Raw genomic sequence first — 14384 nt, 5'->3', positions numbered from 1 at the left:
GAGAAGGCAAGCAGCAAGAAGCCTGGCATGCTCCTCTGCCTTGGTCTTTTATACCAGATGCCATCAGAAGGTAACGCCCACATTTAGGGTGTGTCTTCTGGCTTTAGATGATCCAATCAAGAAGATCTCTTTCATTTCAGTTAATCCCAGATCCAATCAAGCTGACACCCAGGATTAGCCATCACACATATGATCCAGTTATACCACTCCTTGGCATATATCCAAGAGGTCTCATCATACTAGAGATACCTGTACATTCATGTTTGTTTCTGCTCTTTTCACAACAGCATAACAGCTAAGAAATGGAAACAACCTAAATGTGCCTAAACTGATGAATGGCTAATGAAAATGTGGTACATTTACACAATGGAGTTCTACTCAGCAGTTAGAAAAGATGAAATTGCCGGGCATGGTGGCACATGCCTTTAATCCCAGCACTTGGGAGGCAGAGGCAGGCGGATCTCTGTGAGTTCAAGGCCAGCCTGGTCTACATAGTGAGTTCCAGGACAGCCGGGGCTACAGGGAAACCCTGTCTCAAAAAGAGCAAAAAAAAAAAAAAGAAGAAGAAAAGATGAAATTATGAAATTTGCAGGTAAATGGATGGAACTAGAGACTTTTATACTAACTGAAGTAACACAAACTCAGAAAAGCAAACAACTTTTTTTTCTCTCATTTGTGGATTGTAATACCAATCCCTTATATATGAGTATATATTCTGATGTAACATCAGGAGCTAGGAAAATGGAAAGGAAACACTGAGGTAAAGGGAAAGCGTGTCTTAAAGAGGTGGATAGTAAGGAACAGATGTTATGGGGGTGGGGAGGAGGTAGGAAAGTGGGAGTGTTTGGCTAGGAGGGGATGAGGGAGGGACATGGAGAGGACCATGGGGGTTGGGGAGGAGGGAACTCAGGGGCGGGGGGATGGAGGGAGGCGGGTGTTATGGGGGTAAGGTGGAGACAATGGGGGTGCTTGGACTGGGGAGGGAGGAGGGAGGTTAGACTGAGGAGAGAGAGGAGAGATGAATGGAGCTTGGGTGGCTTGGGAAGCCAGAGGTAAATGTGTTGGCTTGGGAATCCCTTGAGAAATACATGTACAGAGTCTGAACATTAGTGCATGTATATACCTGGAGGCTGTATGGCAAGGAACACAGTGTCAAACAGGAGAGACCTCCCTTTGAGTGGTTCGTCAGGGTATTCCCAGAGACACCCAAAATAACACAGGCTATTGCTGGAGCCCTTGGTTATCTCCCAAAACTCAAAGGCAAGACCCTACTGCTGAAGACAGGATATACTTCAGACACAGAACTTGGAGCAATGGAGTAGGAACTAACCTGGAGGCCTTCTCCCTCAAGACTAGCTCTCATAGTTCTAGAGGATGCTATGCAAGCAGCTAATGGAGAAAAATCAATCAATTGTCCAATCTAGCCCTAAAGCCAAATAACCATAACAACTGGCACAGCAAATGACCTCTATTGGTGCAGTAGTGGCACTGTCATCTGGGGAGCAATCAACAGGTATCTAACTGGACTTAAAGCCCTCTCAATGGGACTGAACTCATGGGTGGCACTGTCAACACAGCCAAATACACATGACTGGAGAGGACATAGATCCTAGAGAAAACCCTATCTCTGTCATATCTCTAGACAAATGAAATTTCTTACTATGTGCTAAATATAGATCCTTATATTTATAATTAATATACTATATACCACTCATCAAAAAAGCTTCTTTTTGCAACATTTGGTGGCTACTGAAGAATTGTACATCTGATCAGACACAGAAAACATATGTCTGAAACATGCCCACCCCTAGGTGACATATCTAAGATGGAGCCTCTACACTTAAGGCTCATGGAACATAGCAGAACAGGGGGTGGAGAGAATACCAGTACATCCCTCATCTCTCACCAGCAAAGCTTCCTTATACAACAGAGTGCTATGCACACAGAAGGCCTCAACTGGCTAAGTTTTAGAGAATAAGACACTGTAGAGTATGTGTCCCTGAGTAGGACACCTATATTAAACCTCATCCATGCAAGGCTCAGGGACAATTACAGGAGAGGGGGTGGAAAGATTGTAAAAGCCAGTAATGGTTCATGAACGTCAGGAAACAGAGGCTTTCAGGCCACTATAAGTTTGCACATGTGAACTTGTGGTAATGGTGGCACTGAGCACAAGACCTATGACAACTCAATCTGACAAGGGCCACGAGTGGATCCATGGAAAAGTCAGCAGGCTGGCTCTAGCCTGGGAACTGTTGGAGACTGATTACTGCTGGGTGAGAGGGAGTAGAAGTTCCTTAAGATCTCTAGATAACACTAGACTCCAGTGGGTGAACTTGAACCAAAGGACATCTAGATACAAATGCTTGATGGGATGGGATCTAACATGTATGGAAGAATAGATGATGTCCTGGGGGGGAGGGGCATGGATGGATAAGGGGGTCTAAATTTCATTAAGAACTGTTGTATGAAATGTAGAAAAGCTCAATAAATATATATTTTTTTAAAAAGTCAATGAGAGGCTCTTCTTGCTTTCCCTTATCTACATGCCAGTAGACACCTTCCCCATATCACAAATAGAAAATCATACATTCAAATGTATTTTGTCTTACTCATTCTCTTTGATAGGCTCCTACTTCCTGGTGACTGAACACTAAAAGGGAGCCCATTGGTTTAACACTGCTGGAAATAAGAGAAAGGAAATAACTGGCTTCCCCCATTAACAGATTAACATTCCAATTACTGAGTTAAAGGTATAGTTCAGTGGTAGAGTTTTTGCCTTGCATGCCTGAGGTCTTGGGTTCTATACCTAAGACCATAAAAGTAATAAAATATCCCAGTGATTAAATGATCCTTGAAAAAGGCAGACTTCAGCTTTCTTCACAGTGTCTTTCTCATATCGTACAAAACTTTCAGGCTACAAAACAGTAGAAGTTTTTTGTTTTTTGGTTGGTTCTTTTTTTTGGTCTTTTTGAGACAGGGTCCCCTTGTAACACCAGCTGTCCTGGAACTCACTATGTAGACCAGGCTGGCCTCGAATTCACAAAGATCCACCTGCCTCTGCCTCCCAAGTGCTGGGATTAAAGGCGTGCACCACCACGCTCAGTTCAACAATAGAAGTTTTAAAATGGAGTATTATATAAATTCAGGACTCCTTGTTACACATGATAATGGTATTGCAACTGTGTTTTCTAGAGTGTATATCTTGTGTAGAAATAGGTTTTGAGACCTAGTAATCTTAACAGAAACCTAGTAATCTTATCAGAAACCCTGTTTACAGGGGATAGGCAGGAACGAAAGTTCTTGTCCAACCCTAGTGGCTCCTGATTTTACCTTATCAGATTATAAGTCCATCGAAGGCATCTCTCTCTTGTCAAAGGTGAGAAAGAAGAAAACAAAAATTTTCTTAGCAACATTTTCAGATGTAAACTGAGAGTCATATGAAGGTATATACGACTAATGCTAAAATAATTGCTTTTTCTTTCTTGGAGAAGCCCGTACTCACACTTCAGTGCACCCTACTTTCCCCTTCTCTGCCTTAGGAAACCCACACCTCCACTTGTATCTTACTTTCTTCTGAGTGCCTTTCTTCCTCTTATCTTTCATGCTAAAGCTTATATTAAAATATCTTTAATAAAATCACCAATTCTGTTTTATTATAACATCTAGTCCTAAAATTCTTTCTAGCATCAAGAGTCATTGAATCTGGTTTGCCCTGCATCAGGGTCCCTAATATTATTGCTCAGAGGAAATCCTCCCAGTGTGGAGCTGTGTCTCTGTCCCATGACCAACTGCTGATACACTGACACAATAGTTCTCAGATTACAAAAGATGGTACAAGAGAGATCACATGGCATATGTGACTAGAGAGTGATGAGGGAGGCTTTGAAATTTACCCTTCAGGCTACAGAGTGCTCTGGAAGGATTTTAAGTAGGAGACAGACATGCTCACATTTTACTCTAAGAGAGACCAGTACTCCAGCAATGCAGAAAAGTGCTGATAGGAGCCAGAAAGCCTTGGTAACATCAGGGGAAGAGGTAATCAAAATCACCAGTCAGGACAAAGCACAGTAAGGTTCCTTTTCTACATATAACTGCAGAAACATGAAATTTAGCAAATATAAAAAAGTTATAAAAATGAGATGATACTTGTTATTATTTTAACATATTTCAAAATAAATTGGATAAAATACATCCTGAGGGGATAGGGAAATAACTAAGACACTTGCCCAACATGCACAAGGCGCTAGTCTAAGTTAGAGCTACAATACCTCAAAATTCAAAATTATGATGGAGGGAAAATAAAAATTTTTTACATGGTGGCTTTAAACTCAGACAAATATTTCATATTTTCTCTCATATGTGTAACCTACATTTTTTTAATTGTGAAAGTAGAACTATTTGAGAAGAAGGGGATTGGTGAGTAGGGTGGAAGGGAACAAGAGAGTGTATAATGTGAGATGTATATGATCAAAGCACATTGTATATGTGTATGAAGATGTCATAATAGAATAATTACTTTCTATAATTGATATGTGCTAAGAAAAAAAGTAGCTTGTTGTAATGTACCACCTCAGATGGGGTTTCTTCCTTCAACTAGAAGCCAGCCTGAAAGGGGTATATTATAGCATGCCTTGTAATAAATATAACAAAGATGCCCACTGGGCATGAAAATTACATAAAAGGACCTTCCATTGGATTGATGCTGCTCTTTATGGCTTGCTTTGGCACCACAGGTCTTTCAAAACAACCTGCTGGTGCCATGTGCCTTGTAGGACCAAGCACAATCAATCTGAAGTAGTATTATAGGTTTGAATCCTTACCATGACTTTGGGCATGGTACTTATCACTTGCTCTGTGTCTCTGTTTCTCATGAATAACATAGTACTATGAGGAGAAAATAGCAATAATGAAGATAAGGCATTTAGCAGAGTGCCTGGCACAAAGTCAGGGCTATTATTGTTTTTAAGAACCTTCTTCTAAAATCAGTTTCAGACTTTGCAGAGTGATCGAGGATTTCCTACCACTACAGCATATTTCAGAAGCAAAGTCAAAGCTATAGTCTTCAGGGTATTCCTCATAGAGGGCTTTTTTTTCCTTTCTCCTTTTCTTGGAACTTTCTTCTTAATGACTAGATGCCCTCTTCTCCTTTTTGTAATAAATGCAAATAAAAAACTAATGTCAGGCTGGGCGTGGTGGCACACGCCTTTAATCTTAGCACTCAGGAGGCAGAGGCAGGCAGATCTCTGTGAGTTCAAGGCCAGCCTGGTCTCCATAGTCAATCCAGGACAGCTGGGGCTACAGGGAGCCCCTGTCTCAAAAAAACCAAAAAAAAAAAAAAAAAAAAAAAAAAAAAAAAAACTAACCTCTACCAAAATACTTCTGAAGAGAAAGTGTACTGTATTTATTTGAAATTTGCGTGAAAGCCACATCTAATGTTCAAGTATTTATAAGGTCACTTCAACTTCTTAATTATGAAAAACCCTTTGGATCTTAAAACACCCTTTGTAGTAGTGGTTTTCTTTGGCTCTTCATCGTCTACTGATGCATGTTCATTAGAGATGAATTTTTTAAATTATTGTAAAATTAGAAAAATGACAAAATATCAATCATAGAGCACTAAAATAGGAACTAGTTTTTTGCTTTAGTAACAGCACTGATTGGCCATTAAAAGCAAATACTAACCACTTTCCATAAGAATTCAAGGGTGGGTCTACTACCTTCATAATAATAAAATAGCTTACATTTGCAAAACACTTCAAAGTTTGCAAAGTACTAATCAAACAAAGCAGCATGAATGATATAGATTTTCAAAAGAAATCATAAGACAAAGCAGAGAAACAGGAACTATAAGGAAAGATGAAACAAACTGCAGATAAGAAGGCAGGGTAAGGGGTGTGGGCAACTCCGTGGTTAAGAGTGCTTGTTACTCTTGCGCAGGACTGGAGTCCAGGTCCAAGCACCCACACTGGGTGGCTCACAACTACCTGTAACTCAAGCTTCTGGGGATATGACACCCTCTTCTGACCTCCATGGGCACATACAAGCATACACATAAATTAACAAAATAAGTCTTTTTTTTTTTAAAAAAAAAAAAGGCTAGGAGACAGCTTCATTATTTTTTTTTAAGTATGTAAGGACACAGTGCAGAGGTAGAGAAAGAACTGTCTACCTCACCAAAGCCAGAAGAACCTAATATAGTACAGTCTAAAGAGACTTTGTTCTGTTGCACAGCATTCAGAAAACAAGTTAAAAGGTTTTTTCATATTAAATAATATTTTGCTCTGAAAATTGCATCTGAAATAATTTGAGTATTACCTTGAAAGCTGTTTTTCAGGTTCCTTCCAACTTGAATTCTCTAATTTTAGGTCTTTTTAGCCTTTTCTAAAAGTATGCCTATAACAAACAAATTTTAGATTATAAGCCTTTATCACCATGTCACAAATCACAAGTTTATATAACAAGCACATTTATCTCAATTCAACCTAATGTAGACACAGAAACAGAGAAGAAAATTATTGATAACACTGAAAAGAAGTAATAAGCAGAAAGAAAACACACTAAATTTTCGTAGTATGGATATGGGAGATTAAACAAAAGCATACAGCTATGTTGATTTTTCAAAAATTTCTTTGTAGCCAGGCCTGGTGGCACAAGCCTGTTGTCTCAGTTATTTAGAAGCCTGCAGCAGGAAGAATCACAAATTTATGACTGACCTAGGCTAAAGAGAGTTCAAAACCAATCTAGGCAACTTAGCAAGTCCTTGTCTTAAAATAAATGTTAAAAAAAGGGGAGACATGGGGAGATGGGTCAGTGGGTAAAAGCACTTGCCACACAAGAATGAAGACTTGAGTTCAAATTCCCAGAACCCACATAAATAACCAGAAGTGATCATATGCCTGAAACCTCAGCACTGTGGGGGACACAAACAGGAGGATATCTAGGGCTTGCTGGCTGTGTAAGCAGGACAATGTGACTTTTAATTAGTGCAGTCAGTCTTGAGAAAATGTCATCAAGACTTCTAGGTATGTTATTTTAAAGCAAAGGATTTGTTTACTACAATGAAGACTAGTTAGGCATAATAGGGATTTTGATCCTTGAGCAGAGTATTATTTTCTTATATAATTTGGGGTGGGGCCACTGCATTCCTTCATCTGCCTCAGCACACATGCCTACACCACTTTTTCCATGTAGACATTCTTGACCAGAGGTACCATTGCACATGGTCAGGCATGCTTTGAGCAGAGTTTAGATAAAGTAATAGTCTCCGAAGTCAGTTCAGGTAAATCAGTGGTCTCCAAAAAGTGGATAAAGTTCTTGCCACACAAGCCTGACAACCTGCGTTCAGATCCCCAGAACTCATGTAAAAGGTAGACCTAGATGCACAAGTGCCTGTAATCCTAGTAAGCCCATGGTAGAAAATGGGAGGCAGAGACAGGAGAATCATCAGAAACTTGTGAGCCTGCTAGATCATGTGTTCTCTCTCTCTCTCTCTCTCTCTCTCTCTCTCTCATTCTCTCTGTCTCTGTCTCTCACCCACACACATATACACACACATTAATCACACTAAATCAATAAATATATAAATAAATAAAATTTTATAAAGGATGGGAATTGAGCTTAGTAGTAAAGCATTTATCTAGCATGAATGCGGTCCTAAGTTCAATCACCAGTATCACAAAAAATAAACAATAATAAAATAAAAATCTCTTTGTAATATATTATGTATTCAATCTGCAACTAGGTTAAATAATTCAAAATAATATTAGCATATTATTTTTTCACAACAAATTCTAGTAATAAGAAATTAGCACTGCATGCATTAACATTAAAAGAGAACATTTAGCATGATAAAATTGACTAGCAATAACTTTTTACTCTAAGGTATGTTCTATTTTTAAAACTTAAGAGATAAAGAGGCTGGGGAGAAGACTGAGGTTAAAGTGTCTGCTGCAAAAGCAAGAAGCCTAGAGTTCAGATTCCCATGCCAACATAAATGCCAGGTGAGCGTGGGCTACCACCTGCAATTCCAGCCTCAGAAAGCAGAGACACGGGATTCTTGGAGGCAGCTGACTAGCTAGAATAGCCTTGATCTAAAAGCTCTGGACTTAATTGAGAGACCCTGCCTCAAAGATTAAGGTGGAAGAGCTATGAAGAAAGATTTCTAACATCAGTCTCAGGCCTCCACATGCATACACACACACACACACACACACACACACACACACACACACACACACGGGCCTATATATATGCAAGCATACAAACCACACATACACATGAAAAAACAGAAAAAAATGCCAAAATGACATAAATTACAAAGAAAAATGTAGGATGTTCTTAAAATTTACTTAATAAAAACTTCAGAAGGAAGTAATCAAAGTAACCTTATTTAAGCTGGGTGTGGTAGTGCACGCCTTTAATCCCAGCACTTGGGAGTCAGAGGCAGGCAGATCTCTGTGAGTTCGAGGCCAGCCTGGTCTGCATAGCGAGTTCCAGGCCAGCTGGGGCTACAAGGAGACCCTGTCTCAAAAAGACCAAAACAAACAGTAACCTTATTTGCAGATGACATGACCCTAAAGACTGCATTAGAAAGCTTAAGAATTGATAAACACTTTCAGCAAAGTGTCAGTATATAAAATTAACATACAAAAATCAGTGTCCTTTTTATATACCAATATCAAACACACTGAGGAAGAAATCAGGGAAATAATTCCATTCACAATTGCCTCAAAAATAACTTGCATAACAAAAGAAATGAAAAGACCTTTATGATGAAATCTTTAGAACATTCGAGAAAGAATTTGAAGACTTTGAAAATGGAAAGATCTAGCACAGTTTTGGAGAAAACTATGTAAGCTGCTAAGGGAGAACATCAATGGCTGGTCCACTCCCGACTTTAAGGCCTAATAACCACGAAAATGTCTAGCACAGCAAACTATATTGGGGCAGTAGTGGCACTTTTATCTTGGGGGTAATCAACAGCTACCTAATTGGACTTAAAGTCTACTCAATAAGAGGAAACTCATGTGTGGCTCTGCAAACATTCCCAAATACACCTAAGGCTTACAGAACCTAGTAGAACAAAGACTAGAGAGAATACTAATGCATCCCTCAACTCTCATCAATGAAGTTCCCTCATGCAACAGAGAGCTATGAACACAAAAAGGCACAAATGGCCAAAGCATAGAGAATAAGAGTCTACAGAGTGTAAGTCCTTGGACAGGACTCCTATATTAAACTCCACTCATCCAGGGCTCAGGGACCACTGTGGAAGAGGGGGTGAAAGACTATACGAGTCAGGGAGGAGGCACATAACCATATGGAAATAAGAGAACTACAGGCTCCTGGGACTTTGTGCATATAAACCTACAACAATGTTGTCAGCATGGACAAGACCAATGAAACTCAAGTAGACAAAAACCCAGCATAGCACTGTGGAAATGGGCAGCAGGCCCCAATCTCAGTCGAAGAACCATTGGCAGCTGAATAATGCTGGGTGAGGAAGAGCTGATCTTCTTAAAGGGAGGGACTCTAAATCGGCTGACTAGACCTCAGTGGATAAACTTGTACTGAAAGATGTTTGGGGACACTAACTTGACTTGATAGGCCTTAAGACAAATGACAGAACACATGAAATCCAGTGGAGGAGCTATGGGAGTGTGCCAATGGGGAAGGGGGTATAAAGATGATTACGCTGTTCTGTATGAAACACACAAAAATTCAATAAAACATTTACAAACAAAATGGAAAGACCTGTCCTCATAGATTGGAGAATTAATATTGTGAAAATGACTACCTTACCAAAACCAGTCTACAGATTCAAAACAATCCCCATCAAAATTCCAATGCCACTATTCACAGAAATAGAAAAAAAAAGCTTAAAATTCATTCCAAAAGTACGAAAGATATTGGCTAGCCAAAGCAATTCTTCACAAAAGAATAATGATAGAGATATTACTATACCTGATTACATTACATTACAGAGCTAAAAAGTAATTTAAAATAGCATGGTACAAAAATAGACCTGTAGACCAATGAAACAAAATAGAAGATCCAGATATAAACCCACACAACTACATGCACACACTGGAGAAAAGAGGGCCTCTTCAACAAATGGTGCTGGAAAAATCAGATATCCAGATATAAAAGAATAAAACCAAATCTTTATATCTCACCCTGCAGGAAAAAATCAAGTTCAAATGGATCAAATACCTTAACATGAGAGCTGCAAGTTTAAAATTGTTAAAGGAAAGAGTACGGAAAACAAGGGAGAGGCATAAGCAAGACTCCAGTTGCTCTGGAAGTAAGGCAAACAACTGACAAATGGGATCTCATGAAATTAAAAGCTTCTGTGCAGCAAAAGAAACAATTCAGTGATTAAACAGCCAACACAATGTGAGAAAATCTTTGTCAGCTATCTATCTGTCAGGGGATTAATATCTAGAATATACAATGAACTCAAAAAAACAAACAAGAAAACAACCCAATCAATAAATAGGCTAATAAAATGAACAGACAAGTTTGTAAAGCCTGAAATACAAATGGCTATAAACATACGAAAAAAATGTTCAATCTCGCTAGCCATCAGAGAAAGGAAAATCAAAACAACATTGAGATTTCACCTCAGTCCAATTAGAATGGCAGTCATTAGAAAGCAAACAACAACAAATGGTGGTGGTGATCTGCATGAAAGAGAACCCTTATAAACTGCTGGTAGGGATGCAAGCTAGGCCAGTCTTTAAATAAATCAGTATGGAGGTTCCTCAGAAAACTAGAAAATTTATCATCAGCAAAAACCACTCCTAGGTATTTACCCAAAGGACTCCAAGCCCACATATATAGAGATACTTGCCTATCCATGTTTATTGCAGCACTATTTACAATAGCTAAATTACAGAACCAACTGGGGTGCTCAACAATAAAGAAATGGATAGGGGCTGGAGAGATGGCTCAGTGGCTAAGAACGTGGCTGCTCCTGCAGAGGACCCGGATTCAGGTCCCAGCACCCATATGGTGGCTAACAACCATCCATAACTCCAGTTCCAGGGGAATCCAACACCCTCTTCTGAACTCCACAGGCAGTACACAACACAGCACAGATGCACTTACATGCATGCAGGCAATACACTCATACACATAAAATAATAAATAAAATACTTTAAAAACCAAAGAAGTGGATAAGGAAAATGTAGCATATTTTATAGCTACAAAGAATATGCAATTTTGAGAAATGAATTCAACTAGAGATAATCATATTACATGAAGCCAGTCTCAGAAAGACAAATACATGTTTTTTCTCATACCTGGTTACTAGATTTTATACAGTCACATAAAATCATGGATGTATATATTAATAAAAGTTGAAGTGAGACTGTCTAGAGGAAAAAAGGATAGAAAGGGTAGATGGTGAGAAAAGGGATGGTAGAGAGGAGTGGCAGGAGATATGCTCAACATGAAATATATGCTTATATGAAAAAAATGTTGTGTTTGGGGGAGCAGTATGGGCATGCCATGGCATACGTGTGGAGGTCAGAGGATATCTTTCAGGAGTCAGTTTTCTCTTTCCACCATGTGGGTCCCACAGGTCAAATTTAGATCTTCAGACCTGGTGTCCAGTGCCTTTACCTGCTGAACGATCTTGCTGGACTCTGTATGAAAATATGTTTTAAAGTCAAAGACTTTCTTTTCTCCCTAGAGTTAAGAGTTACACAATTTGGGAGTCTTTTAGACAGACTCCCTGAAGGGATACCCCAATTGCTTCACCCTGCATCCCTGTTCAGCATGGAAGAACCCAGAGCAGTCTGCGACTCAATTCCCTATCAGAAATTTGGGTAACCTCTTCAGGGGACACTGTGATAAGAATATGAGGTAGGACTTCATTAGGCAGTTAGGGTAAAAAGACCCCAAAGAAAAGTAGCCAGTTTCTTGGCTAAAAATCAAAATGTCCTTGGGCCTCTTAACAACATACTCTGTTCCAAAGGCCAAAAATGTCAAAAAAGTATTTGGGAACTCTTATCTAATCCATAAAAGATTTTAGGGTTACCTTTTCAGAGGGGGGAATGTTAGAGTAGCAAAAGGCCCCATTAAAAAAAAAGAAAGAGGGGCTGAAGAGATGGCTCAACGGTTAAGAACACTGACTGTTCTTGCAAAAGACCCGGGTTTGAATCCCAGCACCGACATGGCAGCTAACAACTGTCTGTAACTCCAGTTCCAGGGGATCCAACAGCCTCTTCTGACCTCCACCAGCATTGCACGACACGGGTGCACTTGCTACATGCAGGCAATACACACATACACATAAAATAAAAATAATAAATAAAATACTTTTAAAAAAAGAAAGAATGCATGAAGTTCAGGAAAAAAGTGATGGGAAGATACGGAATTTGAGGAGAGAGAGTGGATTTGATCAAAACACCTTATTATGCATGTATGAAACTCTCAATAATTTTTTTAAAGTTAAAAAATAATAAATATTTTTTTAAAAATTTGAGTAATAGATCCCACATTTTACAAATGTTCAATATACTTTAAGAAATATTTCATTATTTTTGTATTATTTCATGAATATGAGTGTATTACCTGCATGTATGTAAGTGTACCCATGTCATGCAATGCCCACAGTGGTCAGAAGAAGGCGTCAGACCCCCTAGAACTGGAGTTATGGACAGCTGTTAGCCACCATGTGGGTGCTGAGACTCGAACTTGAGACATCTGCAAGAGCAGCAACTGTTCTTAACCACTGAGCCATCTCTCCAGCCCCTAAAAATATACTTTTTAACACCATACTTTCATTCATGCTTGTGTTAGCCAAACAGTGCTGCTGTAACAAAATACCACAGATATAACAGCTTAAGACCCAGAAATTTATTTCTTACCATTCTGTAGATTCTAAGTACAAGATCAAGGTACCATTATAGGCCAGTTCTCAATAGGGACAGTTTTCCTGGCTTGCAGATAGCTTCCTTTACACACAGTATTTGCACATTCTTTCCTTTGTGCACAGGAAGAAAGAAATCTCTAGCATCTCTTCTCTTCTGAAGATAGCATTTCTATTTCACTAGGGCCCACCATTATGACCTCATTTAGCCTTAATTTCTTCCTTCAAGTTCCTATCCCCAGAAATACACATTGGGAGTTAGCTATTCAACATATAAATTTATTGGGATGGAACATAATTTATTCCATCACTAAGAAAGTCCCCATACTTTAAGATATCCAAATTCTCTAGCTCTCTTTCTTGCTTAATATCCTCAAAAATATACACGTGTGGTGATAAACACAGAAACTCACAATTGGCCAATGTGCAGAGAAAAATAGGCTGCAGAGTGTTTATCGCTGCCTAGTATACCTATTTCAAACCTCTGCCTCCCAAGGCTCAGAATCATTGCAGACAAAGAGATGGAAAGATTGTTAGGAGCACAAGTGGTGGATGACAAGGAAACAGACTCTTTCAGACAGGTGGTCAGTTACTTGTATGAACTCATAGCAATGATGATAGCATACACAAGTCCTATGCAAGCTCAAACAAGACAAAATCCCAGCATAGACCTGGGGAAGTGGATAAGAAATTCGGAACCAACCTAGGGAACTTTTGGCAATTGATGGCTGCTGAGAGGGGGAAAGACAGGGCTGGGACTCTTGGTGGGCCAGTGAATGTACCTACCTGAAGGGCACTTAGAGACCCAAATCAGACTCTATAGGCCATATATATATATATAAAATACAGTACATTAAATTGGGTGGAGAATAGTATCAGGGGTGTGGATAAGAGGGGGAAATCTAAATATGATCAAAATATATTCTGTGAAAATCACAAAAATTCAATTAATAAATGAAAAACATTATAGATTTATAATATACACTGTAATATAATTATATAAAAATGAATTATGTAAAACAAAAATTTATATAAACTCTAACAGGTCCAGATAAGTCCTGGGTTTATTTAACATTTAAAAATTTAAATAATGGGCTGGAGAGATGACTCAGCAGTTAAGAGCACTGGCTGTTCTTGCAGAGAACCCGGTTTTGATTCCTAGCACCAGCATGGTGGCTAACAACTGTCCATCACTCCAGTTCCAGGGGATCCAGGACCCTTTTCTGACCTCCTCAGGTACTGCACGACACGGGTGCACTTATATACATGCAGGTAACACACTCATACACATAAAATAAAAAATATTTTTAAAAGTTTCAGCCCCCAATCTTATCTAAAGGAATATTGACAACTGATTGCTGCTAGATGAGGAACAGCTGACCCTCCTAAAACAGAGAACTCTAGATAGGCTGACTAGATTCACCAGAAGGGCAAGTAGTGGGGAATGGCTGGGGTGCCGACAACACAGCAGACAGTAGCAGGGATATCAGAGTATAAGGGCTCT

The 14384-nt window shown here is 39.2% G+C and overlaps 1 long non-coding RNA gene across 6 annotated transcripts in view; it reads right to left on the bottom strand.

Annotated features, from left to right (window-relative positions):
• LOC103734868 overlaps positions 1 to 14384 on the bottom strand; it is a 46220-nt gene that overhangs the window by 28859 nt on the left and 2977 nt on the right. For 2 of the 6 annotated variants that reach the window (XR_003849683.1, XR_003849682.1), the window contains 2 exons: positions 6319 to 6396; positions 3334 to 3369 (listed from right to left, as the gene is read on the bottom strand). The exons of 3 other annotated variants lie outside the window; for them this stretch is intronic. This is a non-coding gene — a long non-coding RNA (uncharacterized LOC103734868). The remainder of the gene's footprint in view (positions 1 to 3333; positions 3370 to 6318; positions 6397 to 14384) is intronic. One more of the 6 variants, XR_607296.3, reaches the window with a different exon arrangement.

This window comes from Nannospalax galili, unplaced genomic scaffold (assembly GCF_000622305.1).
Source record: "Nannospalax galili isolate Female #2095 unplaced genomic scaffold, S.galili_v1.0 scaffold75, whole genome shotgun sequence".
In the NCBI taxonomy this organism is placed as follows: domain Eukaryota; kingdom Metazoa; phylum Chordata; class Mammalia; order Rodentia; family Spalacidae; genus Nannospalax; species Nannospalax galili.
This window is presented reverse-complemented; position numbering and strand designations above follow the sequence as displayed.